Raw genomic sequence first — 12,669 nt, forward strand, 5'->3', positions numbered from 1 at the left:
GCTTGGCAGTTCAGGCTGGACTATTCTCATGAGGCACAGGTACAGACTGATTTGCCTATGGCCATTTCTGAACTGGGGAGGCAGAGTGGGCTAAAGAACGGTGATGGATCAAACCCAGATCTCTTGACTGGCTGTGAGTGTTTGATTGGTTCTGATGCTCCGTCCATCACCACCCCCTTCTGTATCGCCTTGTTCGCCATAAGTTGGCAGGGTATGCTCAGACGTGAGTCCCTTGCTCACTTTGCCACTGGATTCAAGCAAGCCTGGCTGAAGACGGCTGAAATGCCAGAAACCGGTCCTAGGAAGCTTGTTTCCGGTCCAGGGAAGGCATGGCTTGGCAGTTCGGGCTGGACTGTTCCCATGAGGCACAGGGTCAGACTGATTTGCATATGGCCATGTCTGAACTGGGGTGGCAGAGTGGGCTAAAGAACGATGATGGATCAAACCCAGATCTCTTGACTGGCTGTGAGTGTTTGATTGGTTCTGATGCTCCGTCCATCACCACCCCCTTTTGTACCGCCTTGTTCGCCATGAGTTGGCAGGGTATGCTCAGACGTGAGTCCCTTGCTCACTTTGCCACTGGATTCAAGCAAGCCTGGCTGAAGACTGCTGAAATGCCAGAAACCGGTCCTAGGAAGCTTGTTTCCGGTCCAGGGAAGGCATGGCTTGGCAGTTCGGGCTGGACTGTTCCCATGAGGCACAGGGTCAGACTGATTTGCATATGGCTATGTCTGAACTGGGGTGGCAGAGTGGGCTAAAGAACGGTGATGGATCAAACCCAGATCTCTTGACTGGCTGTGAGTGTTTGATTGGTTCTGATATTCCGTCCATCACCACCCCCTTCTGTACCGCTTTGTTCGCCATAAGTTGGCAGGGTATGCTCAGACGTGAGTCTCTTGCTCACTTTGCCACTGGATTCAAGCAAGCCTGGCTGAAGATGGCTGAAATGCCAGAAACTGGACCTAGGAAGCTTGTTTCCGGTCCAGGGAAGGCATGGCTTGGCAGTTCGGGCTGGACTGTTCCCATGAGGCACAGGGTCAGACTGATTTGCATATGGCCATGTCTGAACTGGGGTGGCAGAGTGGGCTAAAGAACGGTGATGGATCAAACCCAGATCTCTTGACAGGCTTTGAGTGTTTGATTGGTTCTGATGCTCCGTCCATCACCACCCCCTTTGTACCGCTTTGTTCGCCATAAGTTGGCAGGGTATGCTCAGACGTGAGTCCCTTGCTCACTTTGCCACTGGATTCAAGCAAGCCTGGCTGAAGACGGCTGAAATGCCAGAAACTGGACCTAGGAAGCTTGTTTCCGTTCCAGGGAAGGAATGGCTTGGCAGTTCGGGCTGGACTGTTCCCATGAGGCGCAGGGTCAGACTGATTTGCATATGGCCATGTCTGAACTGGGGTGGCAGAGTGGGCTAAAGAACGGTGATGGATCAAACCCTGATCTCTTGACTGGCTGTGAGTGTTTGATTGGTTCTGATGCTCCGTCCATCACCATCTCCTTCTGTACCGCTTTGTTCGCCATAAGTTGGCAGGGTATGCTCAGATGTGAGTCCCTTGCTCACTTTGCCACTGGATTCAAGCAAGCCTGGCTGAAGACGGCTGAAATGCCAGAAACCGGTCCTAGGAAGCTTGTTTCCGGTCCAGGGAAGGCATAGCTTGGCAGTTCGGGCTGGACTGTTCCCATGAGGCACAGGGTCAGACTGATTTGCATATGGCCATGTCTGAACTGGGGTGGCAGAGTGGGCTAAAAAACGGTGATGGATCAAACCCAGATCTCTTAACTGGCTGTCAGTGTTTGATTGGTTCTGATGCTCCATCCATCACCACCCCCTTTTGTACCGCTTTGTTCGCCATAAGTTGGCAGGGTATGCTCAGACGTGAGTCCCTTGCTCACTTTGCCACTGGATTCAAGCAAGCCTGGCTGAAGACGGCTGAAATGCCAGAAACCGGTCCTAGGAAGCTTGTTTCCGGTCCAGGAAAGGCATGGCTTGGCAGTTCGGGCTGGACTGTTCCCATGAGGCACAGGGTCAGACTGATTTGCATATGGCCATGTCTGAACTGGGGTGGCAGAGTGGGCTAAAGAACGGTGATGGATCAAACCCAGATCTCTTGACTGGCTTTGAGTGTTTGATTGGTTCTGATGCTCCGTCCATTACCACCCCCTTTTGTACCTCTTTGTTCGCCATAAGTTGGCAGGGTATGCTCAGACATGAGTCCCTTGCTCACTTTGCCACTGGATTCAAGCAAGCCTGGCTGAAGACGGCTGAAATACCAGAAACCGGTCCTAGGAAGCTTGTTTCCGGTCCAGGGAAGGCATGGCTTGGCAGTTCGGGCTGGACTGTTCCCATGAGGCACAGGGTCAGACTGATTTGCATATGGCCATGTCTGAACTGGGGTGGCAGAGTGGGCTAAAGAACGGTGATGGATCAAACCCAGATCTATTGACTGGCTGTGAGTGTTTGATTGGTTCTGATGCTCCGTCCATCACCACCCCCTTTTGTACCGCTTTGTTCGCCATAAGTTGGCAGGGTATGCTCAGACGTGAATCCCTTGCTCACTTTGCCACTGGATTCAAGCAAGCCTGGCTGAAGACAGCTGAAATGCCAGAAACCGGTCCTAGGAAGCTTGTTTCCGGTCCAGGGAAGGCATGGCTTGGCAGTTTGGGCTGGACTGTTCCCATGAGGCAGAGGGTCAGACTGATTTGCATATGGCCATGTCTGAACTGGGGTGGCAGAGTGGGCTAAAGAACGGTGATGGATAAAACCCAGATATCTTGACTGGCTGTGAGTGTTTGATTGGTTCTGATGCTCCGTCCATCACCACCCCCTTCTGTACCGCTTTGTTCGCCATAAGTTGGCAGCGTATGCTCAGACGTGAGTCCCTTGCTCACTTTGCCACTGGATTCAAGCAAGCCTGGCTGAAGACGGCTGAAATGCCAGAAACCGGTCCTAGGAAGCTTGTTTCCGGTCCAGGGAAGGCATGGCTTGGCAGTTCGGGCTGGACTGTTCCCATGAGGCACAGGGTCAGACTGATTTGCATATGGCCATGTCTGAACTGGGGTGGCAGAGTGGGCTAAAGAACGGTGATGGATCAAACCCAGATCTCTTGACAGGCTTTGAGTGTTTGATTGGTTCTGATGCTCCGTCCATCACCACCCCCTTTGTACCGCTTTGTTCGCCATAAGTTGGCAGGGTATGCTCAGACGTGAGTCCCTTGCTCACTTTGCCACTGGATTCAAGCAAGCCTGGCTGAAGACGGCTGAAATGCCAGAAACTGGACCTAGGAAGCTTGTTTCCGTTCCAGGGAAGGAATGGCTTGGCAGTTCGGGCTGGACTGTTCCCATGAGGCGCAGGGTCAGACTGATTTGCATATGGCCATGTCTGAACTGGGGTGGCAGAGTGGGCTAAAGAACGGTGATGGATCAAACCCTGATCTCTTGACTGGCTGTGAGTGTTTGATTGGTTCTGATGCTCCGTCCATCACCATCTCCTTCTGTACCGCTTTGTTCGCCATAAGTTGGCAGGGTATGCTCAGATGTGAGTCCCTTGCTCACTTTGCCACTGGATTCAAGCAAGCCTGGCTGAAGACGGCTGAAATGCCAGAAACCGGTCCTAGGAAGCTTGTTTCCGGTCCAGGGAAGGCATAGCTTGGCAGTTCGGGCTGGACTGTTCCCATGAGGCACAGGGTCAGACTGATTTGCATATGGCCATGTCTGAACTGGGGTGGCAGAGTGGGCTAAAAAACGGTGATGGATCAAACCCAGATCTCTTAACTGGCTGTCAGTGTTTGATTGGTTCTGATGCTCCATCCATCACCACCCCCTTTTGTACCGCTTTGTTCGCCATAAGTTGGCAGGGTATGCTCAGACGTGAGTCCCTTGCTCACTTTGCCACTGGATTCAAGCAAGCCTGGCTGAAGACGGCTGAAATGCCAGAAACCGGTCCTAGGAAGCTTGTTTCCGGTCCAGGAAAGGCATGGCTTGGCAGTTCGGGCTGGACTGTTCCCATGAGGCACAGGGTCAGACTGATTTGCATATGGCCATGTCTGAACTGGGGTGGCAGAGTGGGCTAAAGAACGGTGATGGATCAAACCCAGATCTCTTGACTGGCTTTGAGTGTTTGATTGGTTCTGATGCTCCGTCCATTACCACCCCCTTTTGTACCTCTTTGTTCGCCATAAGTTGGCAGGGTATGCTCAGACATGAGTCCCTTGCTCACTTTGCCACTGGATTCAAGCAAGCCTGGCTGAAGACGGCTGAAATACCAGAAACCGGTCCTAGGAAGCTTGTTTCCGGTCCAGGGAAGGCATGGCTTGGCAGTTCGGGCTGGACTGTTCCCATGAGGCACAGGGTCAGACTGATTTGCATATGGCCATGTCTGAACTGGGGTGGCAGAGTGGGCTAAAGAACGGTGATGGATCAAACCCAGATCTATTGACTGGCTGTGAGTGTTTGATTGGTTCTGATGCTCCGTCCATCACCACCCCCTTTTGTACCGCTTTGTTCGCCATAAGTTGGCAGGGTATGCTCAGACGTGAATCCCTTGCTCACTTTGCCACTGGATTCAAGCAAGCCTGGCTGAAGACAGCTGAAATGCCAGAAACCGGTCCTAGGAAGCTTGTTTCCGGTCCAGGGAAGGCATGGCTTGGCAGTTTGGGCTGGACTGTTCCCATGAGGCAGAGGGTCAGACTGATTTGCATATGGCCATGTCTGAACTGGGGTGGCAGAGTGGGCTAAAGAACGGTGATGGATAAAACCCAGATATCTTGACTGGCTGTGAGTGTTTGATTGGTTCTGATGCTCCGTCCATCACCACCCCCTTCTGTACCGCTTTGTTCGCCATAAGTTGGCAGCGTATGCTCAGACGTGAGTCCCTTGCTCACTTTGCCACTGGATTCAAGCAAGCCTGGCTGAAGACGGCTGAAATGCCAGAAACCGGTCCTAGGAAGCTTGTTTCCGGTCCAGGGAAGGCATGGCTTGGCAGTTCGGGCTGGACTGTTCCCATGAGGCACAGGGTCAGACTGATTTGCATATGGCCATGTCTGAACTGGGGTGGCAGAGTGGGCTAAAGAACGATGATGGATCAAACCCAGATCTCTTGACTGGCTGTGAGTGTTTGATTGGTTCTGATGCTCCGTCCATCACCACCCCCTTTTGTACCGCCTTGTTCGCCATGAGTTGGCAGGGTATGCTCAGACGTGAGTCCCTTGCTCACTTTGCCACTGGATTCAAGCAAGCCTGGCTGAAGACTGCTGAAATGCCAGAAACCGGTCCTAGGAAGCTTGTTTCCGGTCCAGGGAAGGCATGGCTTGGCAGTTCGGGCTGGACTGTTCCCATGAGGCACAGGGTCAGACTGATTTGCATATGGCTATGTCTGAACTGGGGTGGCAGAGTGGGCTAAAGAACGGTGATGGATCAAACCCAGATCTCTTGACTGGCTGTGAGTGTTTGATTGGTTCTGATGTTCCGTCCATCACCACCCCCTTCTGTACCGCTTTGTTCGCCATAAGTTGGCAGGGTATGCTCAGACGTGAGTCTCTTGCTCACTTTGCCACTGGATTCAAGCAAGCCTGGCTGAAGATGGCTGAAATGCCAGAAACTGGACCTAGGAAGCTTGTTTCCGGTCCAGGGAAGGCATGGCTTGGCAGTTCGGGCTGGACTGTTCCCATGAGGCACAGGGTCAGACTGATTTGCATATGGCCATGTCTGAACTGGGGTGGCAGAGTGGGCTAAAGAACGGTGATGGATCAAACCCAGATCTCTTGACAGGCTTTGAGTGTTTGATTGGTTCTGATGCTCCGTCCATCACCACCCCCTTTGTACCGCTTTGTTCGCCATAAGTTGGCAGGGTATGCTCAGACGTGAGTCCCTTGCTCACTTTGCCACTGGATTCAAGCAAGCCTGGCTGAAGACGGCTGAAATGCCAGAAACTGGACCTAGGAAGCTTGTTTCCGTTCCAGGGAAGGAATGGCTTGGCAGTTCGGGCTGGACTGTTCCCATGAGGCGCAGGGTCAGACTGATTTGCATATGGCCATGTCTGAACTGGGGTGGCAGAGGGGGCTAAAGAACGGTGATGGATCAAACCCTGATCTCTTGACTGGCTGTGAGTGTTTGATTGGTTCTGATGCTCCGTCCATCACCATCTCCTTCTGTACCGCTTTGTTCGCCATAAGTTGGCAGGGTATGCTCAGACGTGAGTCCCTTGCTCACTTTGCCACTGGATTCAAGCAAGCCTGGCTGAAGACGGCTGAAATGCCAGAAACCGGTCCTAGGAAGCTTGTTTCCGGTCCAGGGAAGGCATAGCTTGGCAGTTCGGGCTGGACTGTTCCCATGAGGCACAGGGTCAGACTGATTTGCATATGGCCATGTCTGAACTGGGGTGGCAGAGTGGGCTAAAAAACGGTGATGGATCAAACCCAGATCTCTTAACTGGCTGTCAGTGTTTGATTGGTTCTGATGCTCCATCCATCACCACCCCCTTTTGTACCGCTTTGTTCGCCATAAGTTGGCAGGGTATGCTCAGACGTGAGTCCCTTGCTCACTTTGCCACTGGATTCAAGCAAGCCTGGCTGAAGACGGCTGAAATGCCAGAAACCGGTCCTAGGAAGCTTGTTTCCGGTCCAGGAAAGGCATGGCTTGGCAGTTCGGGCTGGACTGTTCCCATGAGGCACAGGGTCAGACTGATTTGCATATGGCCATGTCTGAACTGGGGTGGCAGAGTGGGCTAAAGAACGGTGATGGATCAAACCCAGATCTCTTGACTGGCTTTGAGTGTTTGATTGGTTCTGATGCTCCGTCCATTACCACCCCCTTTTGTACCTCTTTGTTCGCCATAAGTTGGCAGGGTATGCTCAGACATGAGTCCCTTGCTCACTTTGCCACTGGATTCAAGCAAGCCTGGCTGAAGACGGCTGAAATACCAGAAACCGGTCCTAGGAAGCTTGTTTCCGGTCCAGGGAAGGCATGGCTTGGCAGTTCGGGCTGGACTGTTCCCATGAGGCACAGGGTCAGACTGATTTGCATATGGCCATGTCTGAACTGGGGTGGCAGAGTGGGCTAAAGAACGGTGATGGATCAAACCCAGATCTATTGACTGGCTGTGAGTGTTTGATTGGTTCTGATGCTCCGTCCATCACCACCCCCTTTTGTACCGCTTTGTTCGCCATAAGTTGGCAGGGTATGCTCAGACGTGAATCCCTTGCTCACTTTGCCACTGGATTCAAGCAAGCCTGGCTGAAGACAGCTGAAATGCCAGAAACCGGTCCTAGGAAGCTTGTTTCCGGTCCAGGGAAGGCATGGCTTGGCAGTTTGGGCTGGACTGTTCCCATGAGGCAGAGGGTCAGACTGATTTGCATATGGCCATGTCTGAACTGGGGTGGCAGAGTGGGCTAAAGAACGGTGATGGATAAAACCCAGATATCTTGACTGGCTGTGAGTGTTTGATTGGTTCTGATGCTCCGTCCATCACCACCCCCTTCTGTACCGCTTTGTTCGCCATAAGTTGGCAGCGTATGCTCAGACGTGAGTCCCTTGCTCACTTTGCCACTGGATTCAAGCAAGCCTGGCTGAAGACGGCTGAAATGCCAGAAACCGGTCCTATGAAGTTTGTTTCCGGTCCAGGGAAGGCATGGCTTGGCAGTTTGGGCTGGACTGTTCCCATGAGGCACAGGGTCAGACTGATTTGCATATGGCCATGTCTGAACTGGGGTGGCAGAGTGGGCTAAAGAACGGTGATGGATCAAACCCAGATCTCTTGACTGGCTGTGAGTGTTTGATTGGTTCTGATGCTCCGTCCATCACCACCCCTTTCTGTACCACTTTGTTCGCCATAAGTTGGCAGGGTATGCTCAGACGTGAGTCCCTTGCTCACTTTGCCACTGGATTCAAGCAAGCCTGGCTGAAGATGGCTGAAATGCCAGAAACCGGTCCTAGGAAGCTTGTTTCCGGTCTAGGGAAGGCATGGCTTGGCAGTTCGGGCTGGACTGTTCCCATGAGGCACAGGGTCAGACTGATTTGCATATGGCCATGTCTGAACTGGGGTGGCAGAGTGGGCTAAAGAACGGTGATGGATCAAACCCAGATCTCTTGACTGGCTGTGAGTGTTTGATTGGTTCTGATGCTCCGTCCATCACCACCCCCTTCTGTACCGCTTTGTTCGCCATAAGTTGGCAGGGTATGCTCAGACGTGAGTCCCTTGCTCACTTTGCCACTGGATTCAAGCAAGCCTGGCTGAAGACGACTGAAATGCCAGAAACCGGTCCTAGGAAATTTGTTTCCGGTCCAGGGAAGGCATGGCTTGGCAGTTCGGGCTGGACTGTTCCCATGAGCCACAGGGTCAGACTGATTTGCATATGGCCATGTCTGAACTGGGGTGGCAGAGTGGGCTAAAGAACGGTGATGGATCAAACCCAGATCTCTTGACTGGCTGTGAGTGTTTTATTGGTTCTGATGCTCCGTCCATCACCACCCCCTTCGTTACCGCTTTGTTCGCCATAAGTTGGCAGCGTATGCTCAGACGTGAGTCCCTTGCTCACTTTGCCACTGGATTCAAGCAAGCCTGGCTGAAGACGGCTGAAATGCCAGAAACTGGTCCTAGGAAGCTTGTTTCCGGTCCAGGGAAGGCATGGCTTGGCAGTTCGGGCTGGACTGTTCCCATGAGGCACAGGGTCAGACTGATTTGCATATGGCCATGTCTGAACTGGGGTGGCAGAGTGGGCTAAAGAACGGTGATGGATCAAACCCAGATCTCTTGACTGGCTTTGAGTGTTTGATTGGTTCTGATGCTCCGTCCATCACCACCCCCTTTTGTACCGCTTTGTTCGCCATAAGTTGGCAGGGTATGCTCAGACGTGAGTCCCTTGCTCACTTTGCCACAGGATTCAAGCAAGCCTGGCTGAAGACGGCTGAAATGCCAGAAACCGGTCCTAGGAAGCTTGTTTCCGGTCCAGGGAAGGCATGGCTTGGCAGTTCGGGCTTGACTGTTCCCATGAGGCACAGGGTCAGACTGATTTGCATATGGCCATGTCTGACCTGGGGTGGCAGAGTGGGCTAAAGAACGGTGATGGATCAAACCCAGATCTCTTGACTGGCTGTGAGTGTTTGATTGGTTCTGATGCTCCGTCCATCACCACCCATTTTGTACCGCCTTGTTCGCCATAAGTTGGCAGGGTATGCTCAGACGTGAGTCCCTTGCTCACTTTGCCACTGGATTCAAGCAAGCCTGGCTGAAGACGGCTGAAATGCCAGAAACCGGTCCTAGCAAGCTTGTTTCCGGTCCAGGGAAGGAATGGCTTGGCAGTTCGGGCTGGACTGTTCCCATGAGGCACAGGGTCAGACTGATTTGCATATGGCCATGTCTGAACTGGGGAGGCAGAGTGGGCTAAAGAACGGTGATGGATCAAACCCATATCTCTTGACTGGCTGTGAGTGTTTGATTGGTTCTGATGTTCCGTCCATCACCACCCCCTTCTGTACCGCTTTGTTCGCCATAAGTTGGCAGGGTATGCTCAGACGTGAGTCCCTTGCTCACTTTGCCACTGGATTCAAGCAAGCCTGGCTGAAGACGGCTGAAATGCCAGAAACTGGACCTAGGAAGCTTGTTTCCGTTCCAGGGAAGGCATGGCTTGGCAGTTCGGGCTGGACTGTTCCCATGAGGCGCAGGGTCAGACTGATTTGCATATGGCCATGTCTGAACTGGGGTGGTAGAGTGGGCTAAAGAACGGTGATGGATCAAACCCAGATCTCTTGACTGGCTGTGAGTGTTTGATTGGTTCTGATGCTCCGTCCATCACCCCCTCCTTCTGTACCGCTTTGTTCGCCATAAGTTGGCAGGGTATGCTCAGACGTGAGTCCCTTGCTCACTTTGCCACTGGATTCAAGCAAGCCTGGCTGAAAAAGGCTGAAATGCCAGAAACCGGTCCTAGGAAGCTTGTTTCCGGTCCAGGGAAGGCATGGCTTGGCAGTTCGGGCTGGACTGTTCCCATGAGGCACAGGGTCAGACTGATTTGCATATGGCCATGTCTGAACTGGGGTGGCAGAGTGGGCTAAAGAACGGTGATGGATCAAACCCAGATCTCTTAAGTGGCTGTGAGTGTTTGATTGGTTCTGATGCTCCATCCATCACCCCCTCCTTCTGTACCGCTTTGTTCGCCATAAGTTGGCAGGGTATGCTCAGACGTGAGTCCCTTGCTCACTTTGCCACTGGATTCAAGCAAGCCTGGCTGAAGACGGCTGAAATGCCAGAAACCGGTCCTAGGAAGCTTGTTTCCGTTCCAGGAAACGCATGGCTTGGCAGTTCGGGCTGGACTGTTCCCATGAGGCACAGGGTCAGACTGATTTGCATATGGCCATGTCTGAACTGGGGTGGCAGAGTGGGCTAAAGAACGGTGATGGATCAAACCCAGATCTCTTGACTGGCTGTGAGTGTTTGATTGGTTCTGATGCTCCGTCCATCACCACCCCCTTTTGTACCGCTTTGTTCGCCATAAGTTGGCAGGGTATGCTCAGACATGAGTCCCTTGCTCACTTTGCCACTGGATTCAAGCAAGCCTGGCTGAAGACGGCTGAAATGCCAGAAACCGGTCCTAGGAAGCTTGTTTCCGGTCCAGGGAAGGCATGGCTTGGAAGTTCGGGCTGGACTGTTCCCATGAGGCACAGGGTCAGACTGATTTGCATATGGCCATGTCTGAACTAGGGTGGTAGAGTGGGCTAAAGAACGGTGATGGATCAAACCCAGATCTCTTGACTGGCTGTGAGTGTTTGATTGGTTCTGATGCTCCGTCCATCACCACCCCCTTCTGTACTGCTTTGTTCGCCATAAGTTGGCAGGATATGCTCAGACGTGAGTCCCTTGCTCACTTTGCCACTGGATTCAAGCAAGCCTGGCTGAAGACGGCTGAAATGCCAGAAACCGGTCCTAGGAAGCTTGTTTCCGGTCCAGGGAAGGCATGGCTTGGCAGTTCGGGCTGGACTGTTCCCATGAGGCACAGGGTCAGACTGATTTGCATATGGCCATGTCTGAACTGGGGTGGCAGAGTGGGCTAAAGAACGGTGATGGATCAAACCCAGATCTCTTAACTGGCTGTGAGTGTTTGATTGGTTCTGATGCTCCATCCATCACCACCCCCTTTTGTACCGCTTTGTTCGCCATAAGTTGGCAGGGTATGCTCAGACGTGAGTCCCTTGCTCACTTTGCCACTGGATTCAAGCAAGCCTGGCTGAAGACGGCAGAAATACCAGAAACCGGTCCTAGCAAGCTTGTATCCGGTCCAGGGAAGGCATGGCTTGGCAGTTCGGGCTGGACTGTTCCCATGAGGCACAGGGTCAGACTGATTTGCATATGGCCATGTCTGAACTGGGGTGGCAGAGTGGGCTAAAGAACGGTGATGAATCAAACCCAGATCTCTTGACTGGCTTTGAGTGTTTGATTGGTTCTGATGCTCCGTCCATCACCACCCCCTTTTGTACCGCTTTGTTCGCCATAAGTTGGCAGGGTATGCTCAGACGTGAGTCCCTTGCTCACTTTGCCACTGGATTCAAGCAAGTCTGGCTGAAGACGGCTGAAATGCCAGAAACCTGTCCTAGGAAGCTTGTTTCCGGTCCAGGGAAGGCATGGCTTGGCAGTTCGGGCTGGACTGTTCCTATGAGGCACAGGGTCAGACTGATTTGCATATGGCCATGTCTGAACTAGGGTGGCAGAGTGGGCTAAAGAACGGTGATGGATCAAACCCAGATCTATTGACTGGCTGTGAGTGTTTGATTGGTTCTGATGCTCCGTCCATCACCACCCCCTTTTGTACCGCTTTGTTCGCCATAAGTTGGCAGGGTATGCTCAGACGTGAATCCCTTGCTCACTTTGCCACTGGATTCAAGCAAGCCTGGCTGAAGACGGCTGAAATGCCAGAAACCGGTCCTAGGAAGCTTGTTTCCGGTCCAGGGAAGGCATGGCTTGGCAGTTTGGGCTGGACTGTTCCCATGAGGCACAGGGTCAGACTGATTTGCATATGGCCATGTCTGAACTGGGGTGGCTGAGTGGGCTAAAGAACGGTGATGGATCAAACCCAGATCTCTTGACTGGCTGTGAGTGTTTGATTGGTTCTGATGCTCCGTCCATCACTACCCCCTTCTGTACCGCTTTGTTCGCCATAAGTTGGCAGGGTATGCTCAGACGTGAGTCCCTTGCTCACTGTGCCACTGGATTCAAGCAAGCCTGGCTGAAGACGGCTGAAATTCCAGAAACCGGTCCTAGGAAGCTTGTTTCCGGTCCAGGGAAGGCATGGCTTGGCAGTTCGGGCTGGACTGTTCCCATGAGGTAGAGGGTCAGACTGATTTGCATATGGCCATGTCTGAACTGGGGTGGCAGAGTGGGCTAAAGAACGGTGATGGATAAAACCCAGATATCTTGACTGGCTGTGAGTGTTTGATTGGTTCTGATGCTCCGTCCATCACCACCCCCTTCTGTACCGGTTTGTTCGCCATAAGTTGGCAGCGTATGCTCAGACGTGAGTCCCTTGCTCACTTTGCCACTGGATTCAAGCAAGCCTGGCTGAAGACGGCTGAAATGCCAGAAACCGGTCCTAGGAAGTTTGTTTCCGGTCCAGGGACGGCATGGTTTGGCAGTTCGGGCTCGACTGTTCCCATGAGGCACAGGGTCAGACTGATTTGCAT

The sequence above is a fragment of the Triturus cristatus genome, chromosome 1_1, assembly GCF_964204655.1.
Source record: "Triturus cristatus chromosome 1_1, aTriCri1.1, whole genome shotgun sequence".
In the NCBI taxonomy this organism is placed as follows: domain Eukaryota; kingdom Metazoa; phylum Chordata; class Amphibia; order Caudata; family Salamandridae; genus Triturus; species Triturus cristatus.